At 41.6% G+C, this 15,919-nt stretch overlaps 1 protein-coding gene across 22 annotated transcripts in view; it reads right to left on the bottom strand.

Annotated features, from left to right (window-relative positions):
- The window catches only part of MGA (MAX dimerization protein MGA), a 156,877-nt gene that overhangs the window by 100,253 nt on the left and 40,705 nt on the right, over positions 1-15,919 (bottom strand). For 19 of the 22 annotated variants that reach the window (XM_058541292.1, XM_058541297.1, XM_058541300.1 and 16 more), the window contains exon 1: positions 4,421-4,493. The exons of 1 other annotated variant lie outside the window; for it this stretch is intronic. The gene's annotated coding sequence lies outside the window, so the exon portion shown is untranslated. 2 more of the 22 variants (XM_058541295.1, XM_058541293.1) reach the window with 2 other exon arrangements.

Below are 15,919 nucleotides of genomic sequence, written 5' to 3'. Positions count from 1 at the left end.
AGGTAAAAAAAGAATCTCTCCTCTGATTTGAAGTTTTTTTAAGACACAGATACAATTTAGGGTGATTCTTTTCAAAAGCTGCCTTATGTTTAAGGCAATTAAGTTACTGGTTTCCTAAAACTAACGAGTGTAGGCAACACCTATCAGAGATGGGTAAGACAAAATCTAAACAGACTTAGAAGTCACAAATAAGGTGAAAAAGGTAAAAATAGTAAAGCTTAGAGAACTCACAAAAACTAATACCTCTGCAGTGGTGTATAACGAAAACAACACAAACTCCTAATCCTGTACTTACTCCATAAAGTTCAAAGTTTTGTTACAAATCACCAACCATTTTCGTGAGCAATTATGCACAACATTCTTATTAAGTGCATTTAAATGTGACTTACGCGCCAAAGAACTACCTAAAAAAAATTTTAGCAATCCCAAATCTATGAATAAATGGTTCAGAATTTCTTAAACGTTATCTTCTATAATATTAAAATCTTGGTTTTCAGATTTTTACAGACAAAACTAGGGCAAAGAAGTTTTAACCAATGCTTTAAAAATCACTCTTTAAATAATTAATCTACAAAAAAGTCAAAGATTCAACTGACAGAAATCCAGTGTTACAGACTGCACTGAAGTAAATTTTAAGCTAACTTTATATAGACACATTTCAAATTCTTCCTTTTGCCTAAACAAAAAAATTAAGTGCAGGGGGTGGACCCGTGGCGTAGTGGTTAAATTCGGGGTGCTCTGCTTCAGTGACCCAGATTGACGAGTTCGGATCCCAGACTCAGACCAATACCACTCCTCAGCCATGCTGTGGCAGCGACCCACATACAAAACAGAGGAAGACTGGCACAGATGTTAGCTCAGGCCTAAGCTTCCTCAAGCCAAAAAAGAGGAAGACTGGCAACAGATGTTAGCTCAGGGCAAATCTTCCTCACCAAAAAGAAAAGAAAAGAAAAAAATTAAGTGCAGAAAAGTGAGACTGCCCTATTGAACTCTGCTGTATAGAGGTATCTAATATAATTTTCAAAACGTAAAAATGTGTATGAAGACAAGAAAAAGTTAGAACTTTCAGGCTTATGATCTGTACAAGGTCTTTTTTTCAAAAAATCCTCCAAGTTATTTCATGAATTGATCAAAATACATAAAACCAAAGATCTAATTTATGACCCAGACAATCTCTATCTTGAACCATATATTGCCAAAGGTTTAGGAACAATGAACCAAACTGTTATTCCACATCAATCTTTAGGCACAGATTCCACTTCACTATAAACATATGCCTATGCTTTTGGGACATTATATTAGATTTTCTAGTCAAATGATAGTCAATTCAGCATATTCAGCTGTTTCAGACACACAAATACCACTCTGAAGTCTAAGACAACATTAACCAGTTGCAAAAATCAAATGTACTGTAGGAAGGGCTAGGCTACTCATGAAGAAACAAATCTCCTTCCAGCAAGATTCTAAAAATACTCTGTATTTGGCTCTCTAAAAGCTTTAAGGAAGACCAGTTTTGGTACATATATAACTTAAGATTCAGAAAAATCTCACTTCAGCTTTTCAAGATCAAGCACTTATCTACATAAAACAACTATAATAACGAGCCAAAAAAATAAGTTTAGTTGTGGATGGGAAATACTTTAACATTCTGAAAATGTCACATCAGAAGACAGACAGACACACAGATACACACACACGTGCTTTCACAGAGAAATTTTACAGGAAAGTAATGTAGCAAGTTCCATAAATTATTATAAATTATTATAAATTATAAAATTATAAATTATTATAAATAAACTGTTACAATTTCAGAGTCCCTATTCTAAATGTCTTTTCACCAATGACCTCTTTGGGAAATGTTTAATTATTAAAGCAATGACCCTCATACAACTTACAAAATACACTAGTTTACTAGGCAGTTACCTAATTCAATGATTCATGTACCGCCCCTCCCCCAAAAAACACCAAATCAAAATTCCAAATCAATGCTATTACTTTAAAAACACAAAACATTCAAATACTCCTCGACCTATTTTGAATGTTTCTCAGGTTGCTAAAAATAACCATAACCTTTCACACAACAAATGCTGTATGGTAGGCACCAAGATGTTAGCTTGTTCCTTAATATGATATAATTCACTACAAGCGTATGAAGTTAAATTACACTTTTGAAACTCAAATTTTAAGAGAATAGGTTCACTCGAATTTCAGTATTTATCAATACACAGTGGGCCCAGAAATTTAAAACATCTTAAGAGAATTTGGCTATAAATATAATCAGAAAATACCACAGCAAATGGTAGCAAAGACAGTTAAAAAACCAACTATCAGTTCTTAATCAGTATTAGATTAATTTTAATAATTAAATAGTGCTTGCTATCTATGAGTAAGCACTTACTTCGGACCAGACAATATCCTAGGCATTCTATCATCACTACAACCCTAGAAGGTAAATTTCAAAATATTATCTGAAATGCTTTAGGTTTTAAGGCACAGAATTGCATTTGCCTTAAGCTAGTACACCACCTTCTCTTCTCTCCCCAGATACCACTCGTTAATGCAGGCTTCAGGAGCATTTTCTATTCCTAGGACTGTTCCCTTAACTACAACTTGGGGGTTCGCAAGCTCTCAAGTCCCTAGCAGTTGCATAAGTAGAATCTGAAGAACTTCTATGGCAGAAACACAAGGTAATGGAAGAGCCGCCCTGCCTTGGAGTAAGCATGGCAAGGTATCCAGGGCACTGAATTTCCTCTAGTCCTAAGCATGTGTTTTCTGTTAAGTGAACTCAATCCACTCAACCCACTCAACCCACACAACCGCTGGAAACAAAACCCTACGGCGGCAAGAAGCACCACTGCTGATCCCAGACCCTCGGAAGTGAAAAGGTCTCCTGCTAGTCCCGGGCAGGAGCAGGCGCCGTCGACTATCAAAGGCCCACAATCACAGCTTTTACAACTGCAGACGCCAAGTGGCGAAAAACCACGTGAAAAAATGCCGCAAGGAAAGCTCTTCCAAGGAAGAGGAGTCCGGACAGATCACGTGCAGCCGGCCGGAACCCGCCGATCGCTCGGCGGGATCCAGACGCAATCTGTTACCGTGGAGACTACAGAACCAGCCACCCGGCCCTCCCAGGCCAGCCCCCTTCCCAGCAGCCGTCACGCCGCCTCTAGGCACTTTCCCTGCAGCCTAGCCGCGGCGTCGTGCCCAAAAAGAAGAGGCAGTGCAGGCAGTGTTTGCCAGAGACTCCGCCGCAGAAGCCTGGGGAGCTTTACAACACGCACGGGCGGCGCGCGGGTGGGCTCAAGAGTTCTCTCGATCCACGTGTCTGCTCCGGCGACGCGAACCCTGCGAGAGTGGTCTTCCCTCACAAAGAGGTTACTTTGGTTACTCACGTGTTCTGCCTCCTTTCAGACCTCCTTCACCCCTCCCTGCTTCCACCCTCGCCAGAAGGAGGCATCCCCAGGGTTCCGAAGGCAAAGAAAAAATCTTTACAGCAAGACACTACCACTTTCCACTCTCAACCCAGTCTGAAATGATTCCTAACTTCTCTATACACTTCGCACACGGATTCCTCAACTTTGGTCCCTGGTGCTCGGAGCGGTTTAATGTCCCAGACCCACCTATCCACTGAGGGCAGAGAGATCTATTTGACAATTTAACTGAAGCGGGAAGCCTCATAACCAGAGAACTAGCCAAAGGCTGCCCCATAGATGGAAAAAGAAAATAACACCTGCTCTTCCCACCTGTTTTCCCCGCCCTCATTTCTGCACTTACGAACCACCGGTCCTTTGTTTACGAAGTTCCCACTGCTATACAGCTCACTTCCTCGCTTTCCTTCTTGATTAAACTCGCGGTCCTGCCTCAAACAACTTGCCCAGAAATTACATGCTAAAAGAGATGTTTGTACGGGTGTCAAAACGCTGCACACAGCTCCTCAGAAAAGCGACGTCAGCGCCGTTTCCCTCGGAGTTTTGGAACCCCGAGACCTGGGCTCTAAAATGTAAAGCGCACAAACACCGCTCTCGACCCAAAGCCCCGCGCCCGGCTGGAAGTCGTCACGCGAATCGTACCATGCGGTGTGGAACCCCACGAACGCGAGGGCAGGGCCGCGCCATGGGCGCTTCTCACCCCGCCCGCCTCGTGGCTGCTCTCTCTGGCGTCGATGTTCCCAGTTAGTTCGCTGCGCGACGCGGAAGTGAGGCCGGGTACGCGCGCGAGGTGACATGCGCAGCCTCGCTCAAGGGACCATAAGCGCACGCCAAAGGCAGCCCCGCGCAAGGCCCGGCCTGGCCAGGGCGTGCGAAGATCGCTCAGCAGAACGCTTCTCACGCCGTTCAAATACACAAGAGCTTCAAACTCTCGAAAAACTCCAATCGGGCCAGTTCTAAAGCGACGCCCTCCACCCAGACCCGAGAGTTACCGTGCGGGGCGTGGCCGGCCTCACCCGGAGTCCTTCACATCCCGCTGGGGGCGGGTTATTCTGTTCGGTTCGCACACCGTGTGTCCGCTCCAGCTGAAGAGCCTGCGCGCGCACCGGACGTCCACGTCACCGCGCACGCGCTCCTACCCGCTCGGAACCCGCCGCGCAAGCGCAAAAGGAGGCGAGAGCAGCACCTCCCTCGCCCCTCCCCCAACAACAGGAGGCCAAACGACCCCAGAGCAGCGACAAGACCCTTGGGACCCGCCCCTGGAACTGAAGCCGCTGCCTTTCCGGCTCCCAGAAACCGAGAAAAGCCTATTGAAGCTTCCAGAATCAAGAAAGGCAAAGCAGGAGGAAGGCACCCCAATTCCCACAGCCTCACACACGAAGCCTTCGCGAAAACCGGGAAACCTTTGCCCGCGGGCTTTCTCAATTGTGCCTTCCACCGTTTCCCTTGGGCTCCTCGCCGGCCCCGCCCCTGCCGCGCCCAGCCCCACCCACATGGGGTGCCGCAGCCCCCACGGCTACACAAACTCGTCAAATGAATCCGAGACCTTCCTCCCCAATGTGCTGTGGGCTTGGAGAGCGCCAGAACGTCGGGAAACCTTGAAGAAAACCTTGAGAGACGCGTGGTCGACTTTGCAACATCCACGACCGAAGAACACTAGCAAAGTAGGGAGGAGACCGAAAACCTCATTGCTGAGTGGGAAGGGAAGAAGAGTTGCCACTCACTTGGCTAATATAAAGATGAAAGATGGCCTGATAAAATAGTAAAACGTGGAAACGAGAATTTTGCACGAGAGTATTATCTGAGCTTTAATTCCTTGATCCTGTGTTTTCAGTTTTGGTTTGTCCAAGATTTAAGCCAGGAGGTGCAAAGAAAAAATTACCGAATATCTATTATGTGTCAGGCAGTTGCTGAAGTAAGTTAACGGACAGTATTTCTCCCAACCAAACATCAAAAAGTATCTTTCTTTCCAGCCGCTCTTTCTTCTGTGCTGCTAACACTCCAGTAAAAAGGGAGAGTTGTTCAAAGTGAGAGAGAAAAGAGGCAAAATAGAAGTAGGTAGTAAAAGAGCAGAAATTGTGGTCCATGTTTCCAAATTGTTTTCTTTCACTCTCTTAGAAGAATTAGCAAGTACTGAGAACCTACTACATGCTAGGTGACGTAATACAAAACACTATGAAGGAGGAGAATGAGGAAGTTGAAAGAAGGAGCCAGGAGGAGGAGGCTTATCCAACAGGACTGATCTGAGATTGACTCCAGGCATATTAGGAAGGGTCTTCTTTCTCTTCATTCTGCTCTTCCTGAAAGGATGTTGCCACATCATGGGGAGAAACTATGCTGGAATTAATATGGGATGGAAAATCTGTAGGCTCAAGTTTACAGACTTGTGAAGTTGCTCTGAAACCCCCATTAGCATTAAGGGGCCAACAAATGAATAATACCCAAGATCCTAGGCAAAACTGAAAAGTAACATTTTCTTTGACACCTTCCTCCTCTTCCCTGACCCCTAAAACCTTTTTCCTGCAAGCTGCATTGTCAGAATCTCCCACCTCATCCAAGAATGCTTTCCTCTCAAGGGTCTAAGGATTCCTTATACAAAATTTCCATTTTCTGAGGCTGACATAAAACTTGTGTTGACTTAGCATTAAAGCATCTGATCCTAAGGTGTAAATGACTGATGACTGGTTAACAACCATGCCTAGTGGTAGTAGTTGCATCCCAAAAGAGACAAGTTAAGACAAATGACATCTCTAATTGGAGCATCTGTGAAGACACCGTGGGAGGGAGGGAGAGTGAAGATTTTCTTTTGTTACTCTTTCCTTACACCAGGCAAACATATTATGAAATGCCAGATACTTTAAAAAACACCACCAAATTTTCAAGATTCAGCACTGGATCTCCTGGTGGGAGAGGTAAACTACCGGTGGTTTTTCAAAGTGGGGTCTGCCTAACCTATAAAGGTCCCGAGATGTACTATCAAGAATCTGAGAACTTAGAAATGCTTTTTGTTTTTTGGTGAGGAAGATTAGCCCTCAGCTAACATCTGTTGCCAATCCTCCTCTTTTTTTTTTTTTGGCTGAGGAAGATTGACCCTATGGGCTAACATCTGTGCCCATCACCTCTACTTTATAGGTGGGACGCCTGCCACAGCATGGCTTGATTAGCAGTCTGTAGGTGCATGACCGGGATCCAAACCTTCGAACCCTGGGCCACCAAAGCAGAGCAGGCAAACTTAACACTACGCCACCGGGCCGGCCCCTAAATGTTTTGTTTTGTTTTGTTGTGAGGAAGATTAGCCCTGAGCTAACATCCGTTGCCAATCCTCCTCTTTTTGCTGAAGAAGACTGGCCCTGGGCTAACATATTTGCCCATCTTCCTCTACTTTATATGGGATGCCACCACAGCATGGCTTGACAAGTGGTGCGTCAGTCCGCGCCCGGGATCCGAACCTGTGAACCCCGGGCCACCAAAGCTGAGCGGGCAAACTTAACTGCTAACACCTCCGAGCCAGCCCCCCCAAATGTTATTTTTATATAATCTAAAAAAAATAATACTGCCACACCATTTCAGTGGCCCAGTTTTGGTTTAACATCAACCTAGTACCAAGTAACCACTTCTTTTTTGTTTGCTTTTTCAAGTAACCTCTCAAATGGTTACATTCAACTTTTATTGCAATGTTTCTCAAACTGGGGTCCTTGGTTGTATTCTTTAGATATAAGAACTCCTTCCTTTAAAAGGCATCCTTGGGGCCAGCCCGGTGGCGTAGTGGTTAAGTTTGTGCACTTTGCTTCAGCAGCCCAGGGTTCGCTGGTTCGGGTCCTAGGCATAGATGTACGCACCGCTCACCAAGCCGTGCCGAGGTGGCGTCCCACATAGAGCAAGTAGAAGGATGCGCAACTATGACATACAACTATCTCCTGGGGCTTTGGGGAGAAAAAAGGAAAAAAGGAAGAAGACCGGCAACAGATGTTAAATCAGAGCCAATCTTCCTCAAAAATATTTTTAAAAAAAATAAATAAAAGGCATCCTTAAATAACCTAAGTTTTAAAAATGCCAAGCTAACTGCTAGAGTTGACACTCCTGAGTTTCACTTTGCTATTGGAATTCTCTCATTTCAGTTATCATAGCTCACATTGTCCAGCCTAACACAAAAATCTTTCCATTGGTTTTCCTTGGTTAAACTTTCAAAGAGATTTTACTAATTAAGGGGGTGGGGACAGAGAATGCATGCAATATAAACAATCTGGCCTAGAAAGTAAACAGTTTTGATCCAAGATTGCTCTATAAACACATAGGCCCTATCCCATTTACATGCACATTTTTCCTATTCAACAAATATTTGAATATCTTGTATATATGCTGATGGGGAAAGACTGATACCTCATGCACTGTTCAGATGTCTACACTAGAACCCAAAGAGTTGACACAACTTAACAGAACCCACCAACAAGACAAACTATATTCCTTATCCAATCTATTCAGATTCCACCTTCTCTGTTCCGATTTCTCCTGAAGACATACCTCTCTCAAATGACTAAAAGAGAAAAGGAGCTCACTCTGCAGATGAGACCATCACCACCCCCAACACCCCTGGGTTGTGGTCTTGTTTACAATATCTTAATACAATAAAGACCGTTATAACAGCTACATACAGACTAGGTTACAAAAGAGGCTTGTTTTTTTACGAAAAGTCTTTCACTAGCCATAAAAACTTGTGTACTAGGTAGAGGGGAAAAAGAGAGAATCATACTAGCTTATGTACAACTCCATCCTTGCCTACCATTTAGTACTGCAACTAAAACCAACTCATGTCAAGGGACAAAGTATGAATGGCTCCAATATCTGAAACTTGGACTAAGGAATTAACAGTTGCAAGAGTCGTACCCTCAAGAAGCTAATAATCTACCCAATAAAGAGCTTTAAAAGTTTCTTAATCAGCATAGTAATGTGATTAAAAGCATGTTTTAGAAAATGTCTGTTAAGGAAGGAAAAAAAGATAGAAATGTGATAAAACATTATCACTGTTCATTAAGAAACACCATTCCCTCTTGTTGCCCAATATCTCAAGCAGATGTTCCTTACATTTTGCCTAACAAGTTCTTCCCAGATGTCTCAAACCTAACTCCTCTTCAGCGTTCATCCCTAAGCTTAAATGTCGCATCTTCAAGAAACTTTGCTTAATGCCCAAGATCAGATAAGGTCTCCCTGTTATATGCTTTCATAGTTCCCTGCATTACTTTACAGCACCTACCACAACTTTAATTATTTTTAAAACTATATTAATGACTGTCTTGCCCACTAGACTGTTAGCTCCACTCTATTCCACTGCCTGGCACAATGCTTAGAACAGAGCAGACACACAATATTTGTTGAATAAATGAATATTACACCATAGGTCCCAGTTTTCCAGGCAAGTCCAAATATCAAATATTGATTTAATGTCTAACAATTTGGGATTTGGAAAACAGTCATAATACATTTAACTATACTCACATTATATAAGCAAACAAGCATCCTGCTTTGGCCAAGATTTTCCAAAGGGGTACAGTTGTAATTAGAAAAAACTAGTACCATTGATTCTCATCCCAAATTATTTCTCCTTAAAAGAATGGATAAATATTACTGACAGGGCAGGTTCTTGAAAAGATAAGAATATTTTTCTAGGAAAGTCTAATTACTTATTGACTGCCTTTTGCCTGAATGACTTTTAATGGAATAGTACCTAGAAAATCAACAAAGACAAACAGATTCTTTGCATTGGAAGAAATGTTATGATTCTATAATTTACCATCTGGTAATGAAAGCAACAAGTGGTAACAGAGACTGCCATCTGCATATACTTATCTACAAGAAAAAATTAGTAAGTATCTTCAAGATGAAAAGATACAGTGATTTTGTTCTACTAAGATCTAAAGGAAAAATGTCAGAAATCAGTAAAATAAAGGAAGTTCAGAAAGCTAGTTTCAGAAGGATTACAAAATAAAAAAGAATAGGTCTAAAAGACACAAATAATAAAAATTTTCAACTTACTACTAAGCCCTAAGAAGAAACATCTTATCTAATCAGGAGAGCATAAAAGAACAGGAAGAAGTTTACTTAGTTAAGCCTAGAACTGTACAGAGATTTAAAACACACATGAGAACATATAAAAACAGAAACTAGAACTGCTAGCCAAAGAAGAGGACTGGGAGACAGCAAGTAAACTGCAAGGCTGGAATCAGGCAAAAATCAAGCAGCCTATGACAGAAAAATACACTGAAAAATTGTCTGCAAATGCATATGAAAGAAGCCAGGCTTTACATGAAGGGCACCACTGCCTCATGGAAAGGAGCTATGGTGGTCAACATAGTGGTTCCTAGACTACCAGGACATCACAGACCAGTACCATTTCCCCAAAAAAAAAGATTTAGATGACCATCATAAGGTGAGCAATTTTTTATCTACAAAGTATACCACCCTACTATTCCCATTCTTTCTTAAAATAATGAATATTTTAAGACCAAAAATCCAGAGAGAACACCTCTCATAATGAAGAATAGTCTTCTAGTTTGAATACATTTAGCTAGATGAAAAATTTACTATATTGTCCTTATTTCATGATATACCATTGAAAACTTTGCAGCAGGTATTTAGAAATGTCTGCTAGCCATATAGTGGGCTCCTTGAATAGCTAAGATTTGGTCTTCTGAGCAAAAATAACATACAACAGGCCTGGAATATGGCCTAAGTCACCTTGCCAAGAAGTCAAGAGTCAGCCTCTCCTCATCAGTAACAACAGAGGAAAAGAGGATGTTAGCCAGGAGACACCCCAGTCCAGACTAAAGGATGGCCAAATGATTAGCAAGCTACTTTGAGTGTGTGTGTTTTGTTGAGGCGGGGCCGGGGGGGAGTACTGAAAACAGGATGATAGCTTTTGCACTGTGGCAAGATCCTAGAACCTTGGGAGAGTGACATAAGCACAATGTAGTAAAACCAAGAACCAAGTTCAGACTGAGTGAACCATCTACCCAATCACTGCATACTTAAGAAAACCTGTGGGACATATGGTGGCAAAGGAAGAGTCAGGTCAAGCTACACTTAGTTTAAGCTGGGTTTCAGTCATATTAGACATAAGGGAAGAAATGTGGGGGGAGGACTTGTTTTATCTGAAAAGTAAACCTAATGGGATTTTAAATATGACTTAAAAATAGACACTGTACAAGAATTTTATAACCTTTACCTTTCCTAAAAATGTTAGCTGTGATCTAACCACTGGAGGGCAGGGAACACCTGTTAAAGGAAAGAAAAAAGCTATATTGAAATAGAGAATATAAAGATTATTCAAGCAACTTGAATGCAATGCATTATCCAAATTCCCTACATAGAGATTATGAATTGTAGAGATTGTACAGGGCCAATATTTTTCATCCCAGGATTAGTCCACCCAACATTATCTGGGTTATCTAAGCACAAGTAAAATAAATAAGGATACAATCAGTTAAATAAATATTTGTTAAGCACCAACTATGTGTTAGGCACTGAACCAAGGATAAAGGAATGAATAAAAATAAGTCCCCTCATGAAGCTCAACTTCTAGATGAAGAGACATGATAATCACACTGTAAAACTGTCGTTGGCAGTCTGGAAAAAGCCTTCTAGGAACTAAGAACTCACACAGTCTAAGGAATCTAGAAAGGTTACAAAAAGGGGACTTTTGAGCTGGGTCTTGAAGGGGAAAATTAATGAGAGAGAAAAGGAGAACACTGCAGGCAGCAGCTATATATTCAGTAAACAAAGAACTACAATAAATTATCCAGAATTTGGAGATAGGGCTGCCTTTATAAGAGTAAAACACTGACTTCAAAGATCAATGCAACAGGGCCAGCCCCGTGGCTTAGCGGTTAAGTGCACGCGCTCCGCTGCTGGCGGCCCGGGTTCGGATCCCGGGCGCGCACCAACGCACCGCTTCTCCGGCTATGCTGAGGCCGCATCCCACATGCAGCAACTAGAAGGATGTGCAGCTATGACATACAACTATCTACTGGGCCTTTGGGGGGGAAAAAAAAAGTAAAATAAAAAAAAAAGATCAATGCAACAAGTAAGATTAGTACCATGTAGACGTAACCTACCCTATGAAATGGGGTTGGACATGTGGGAAATATTTATCCAATCTGCAACTCCATGATGCTCATTATACATATACATTCACTCATTCAAACATTTAGATCATTACTCCATACTGTCATATATTTATCAGAGGTACAGAAAAGAAAAGGTATAGAAGCACAGTGGAAGGAGGAACTGTCATTCAAGTATCAAGTAAGGCTTGGTGTTAAATAAAGATGTCTAGAAGTTGACAAAGCAAAGGAGGGAAGGGCATTCTAAGCAGAGAGAACAGGTTGTGCAAAGGCTCATGATATATAAGAACAGAGTATTTCATTAATTCCTTGAGTCAAACATTTATTGAGGGGCTGGCCCCATGGCAGAGTGGTTCAAGTTCCCTGTGCTCTACTTTGGCGGCCTGGGTTTGTGGGTTCGGATCCTGGGCATGGACCTACTCCACTCATCAGCCATGCTGTAGAGGCATCCCACATACAAAGTGGAGGAAGACTGGCATGGATGTTAGCTCAGGGCGAATCTTTCCCAGCAAAAAAAAAAAAAAAAAATTTATTGAGCATTCACCACATACAGATCTTGGAACACAAAGACATGATTCCTATCCTCAAGAGCTTGCAATCAATTATCAGACAACTAATTATCACATAACCAATAAGCAATGATAACAGCAAAAAATAAAGAATGCTATTATTATGGCCGTCTGTCCAGGGTGCAATGGAAGCACAAACAAAGGGCAGCTAAATCAGACTGAGAAGGTCAGAAAAAGGATTCCCAGGGAAAGTGAAGAATGAGTAAAAATTAGCAAGGCATGAAAGAGCAGGGGCAGGGTGAGTGCAGAAGAAAAGCATTTCAGACAGAAAGCAGCCTTTGTGAAGACAGAGGAACAAGAGAGGGAACACATTCAGGAAGCACAAGTACTATAATATGGCTACAATTAAAAATGCCCATTACCTGTGCAGGAACGTACCTATAGGACTAGAAAAGGCAAAGGGAGCCATATTATATACAGTATCTAGCAAGCAAGAGTTGAGAATTCATCTTGTAGAAAAAGAGGAGCCAGGGCTAGCCCCATGGCGTAGCGGTTAAGTGCAAGCGCTCTGCTGCTGGCGACCTGGGGTCGGATTCCGGGCGCGTACCAACGCACCGCTTGTCAGGCTGAGGCAGCGTTGCATATAAAGTGGAGGAAGATCAGCATAGATATTAGCCCAGGGCCAGTCTTCCTCAGCAAAAAGAGAAGGATTGGCATGGATGTTAGCTCAGGGCCGATCTTCCTCACAAAAAAAAAAAAAAAAAGAGGAGACATTCAAGGAATTATAAGAAGATATATGACATACTCAGATTCACATGTTTTAAGAAGATTACTTCTGGCTACTGGTTAACATGGTGTGGAGAAAACAAGACTAGAAGCCAATCAGATTTCTCTCCATATCCACCTACATAGTTGCTCACATCAGAAATCCAAGTCATTCTTGACACCTTCGTCTTCCTCACCTGCCCCCTACGTCCAGTCAATCACCAAATTTTCCTGTTCAGTTTACACCCCTGACCTTCCTGACCATGATATGCTCTCAAAGCACCACATACCTGTCCTTACTAGAACTTACCACAGGTCTAATTTTTATATTTATCTGTATAATTCTTTCATTGTCTTATCTCTCTCCCCCATCCCACCACCCCTACAAACTAGATTATAAATTAGGAATTGTATCCTTTTTAACCTCTACGTTGTACCCTCAGCTCCTATTGTAGTACCTGGTACTCAGAAGCACTCAATTTAAAACATTTTAAATCTATACGTTTCATTCCACCTCCACAGCTGCCACACTAGTCTTAACACCAACAGCTCTTACCTGGACTACCGCAATAGACTTTGTTTTTTTCTTTGCAAGACTCTTAGCTTGATCTCTGGGCATTCACTATAGCTTTTCTCTAGTCTATTTTCCATACAGCATCAAGTGACCCTTTCTAAACATAAATCAGTTCATGCCATCTCTGCCATTTATAGCCTCCCATTAGCGTCTCATTTCATTCAGAATAAAATCCAAACTCCTTAATATGGCCTACAGATCTCTGCAGTCACATCATTCTCCCCATAACTTACCATATTCCAGGCACAATGACCTATTTGTCAAACACTCCAAACCCTTTCCTACCTCAGGGCCTTTGCACCACCTTTTCTTTTCTTTTTTTTTTTTTTTAAGATTTTATTTATTTATTTTTCCCCCAAAGCCCCGGTAGATAGTTGTATGTCGTAGTTGCACATCCATTCTAGTTGCTGTATGTGGGACACGGCCTCAGCATGGCCGGAGAAGCGGCGCGTCGGTGCTCGCCCGGGATCCGAACCCGGGCCGCCAGCAGCGGAGCGCGCGCACTTAACCGCCAAGCCACGGGGCCGGCCTGCACCACCTTTTCTTTTTGCCTAAAATGCTTACAGTCTGCACAAATCTTCACCTAGTTAAAATCTATTCATCCTTCAGGTCTTTCTAAATGCCACTTCCTCAACAATGCTATCCTTACCTCCTACCCTAAATTCTCTCTCATAGTATCCTGTCCTGTTACTTCATAACACTTACCAATATGTATAATTATTTATCTATGATCATTTAATGTCTATCTCCTCCACAAATAATAAAAGCTAACATTTACTAAGCATTTTGACGTATTAACTAATTTAATCCTAATAACCAATAAAGCAGGAGCTACTATTATCCTCATTTCACAGATAAAACTGAGGTATAGAGAGGTTAGGTAATTTGTTCTAGGTCATAAAGCAGTAACAAGTCAAAATTTGAACCCCAAGTTCACGCTTTTAATCACTATGCCATAGTGTAAGCTTAGAGAGAACAGAGTAACTATGTCTGTTTTGTATATCACTATACACTTAAGCCTGGTGCTAAATATAAAGCAGGTATTCACATATTTGCAGAACAAATGAATTAGTAAATAACAGGTAAATGATTAGATTTAGAGGCATAAGTGAGAGGGATAAGAATAAAATGGGTTAGACGCAATGATGGTGTCAATTTTGGTCATGCTGAATTAAAGGAAGCTCAGGAACATCTTAGGTCACAACTTCTTAATTAGAAGACCACAGATCTCTAAGGAGTCTATGAAGGGGCCCTAGGAGGCCCAGGAACACCCTAAAACAGTGTGCAAAATTTGGTGTACCTGTGTACTTTTATGAGGAGAGAGACAGACCTTTAATCAGATTCTTAAAGGGGTATGTAATCCCCCAAGTATTTAGGAACCATTGATCTAAGTGGAAATCTCTAATAAGCATTTGGAAATAAAGGTGTGAACTTTGGCTGAATTCAAAGATTTAGGAAGTAACTGAAGCCAAGGATTTGAAAAAGTTTGCCCAAAAATGTGCAGAGAGTGAAAGATCTCAGAGGGTTATGGTCACAAAATCCTGGGAAAATAGACATTTAGAGGATAGATGGTAAAAGAAGAATCTAGGAAGGAGAAAGAGAAGATGTAGTCACAGAGGTAAGAGAAAAATAGGGGAGAGTAGCATCACAGAAGCTAAGGAGGGGAGAAGGCCTCAAAGAATAAGGTATCGGTCAGCAGGGCCAAATAACCAAGGAGTCAGAGACTGAAGAACAGAAAAATGTGTTGCAGGAACTACACAGTTTCATAAGTTTGAAATACAAAGTAGAGTAGTGCAACAGGACATCCAGATGGCCAGGAAGTAAATGGACATCAAGGTCTAGTGCTCAGGCGAGAGAATCATACTGAAGATATGGATTGGGAAATCATAAATGTATTTGGAAGAATTAAAATGAATGAAATTGTTAGGGCGTACATGTAGAGGTGGGGCTCTAATCTTGAATCCATAAATGATTTGAGGGGAGGATGTCCTATGAAACTCCTAAAATTGTAAACAGAAGTTTGGGTAAGGTACATATGTGCAATTTTCTATGGAGAATCCATAAGTTTTACCAGATTTTCAAAGGGATCTGTGACCCCCAAAAAAAGGTTAAGAACCACAGGAGCTGAATAAGAAACCAAGGTCTAGCTAGAAAGTAACTCTGGAGAACATTAACACATAAAAGAAACCTGAAATTTATCAAATGGGATTAACAAACCTTTTTTTTTTATTATTATTTTTTATTATTGTGGTAACATTATAACATTATATAAATTTCAGGTGTATATCATTATATTTCAATTTCTGTATAGATTACATCATGTTCACCACCCAAAGACTAATTACAATCCATCACCACACACATGCCTAATCACCCCTTTTGCCCCCCTCCCTTCCCCCATCCCCTCTGGTAACCACCAATCCAATCTCTGTCTCTATGTGACTGTTTGTTGGAGATTTATCTAAAGAACTAATGTGTACAAGGAAAAGAGGCAGCCTGCGTGGAACTCAGAGCATAAAAAAATTA

This window comes from Diceros bicornis, chromosome 5 (assembly GCF_020826845.1).
Source record: "Diceros bicornis minor isolate mBicDic1 chromosome 5, mDicBic1.mat.cur, whole genome shotgun sequence".
In the NCBI taxonomy this organism is placed as follows: Eukaryota; Metazoa; Chordata; class Mammalia; order Perissodactyla; family Rhinocerotidae; genus Diceros; species Diceros bicornis.
The sequence above is the reverse complement of the archived record's forward strand: the minus strand, read 5'-3'. Positions and strand labels throughout refer to the sequence as shown.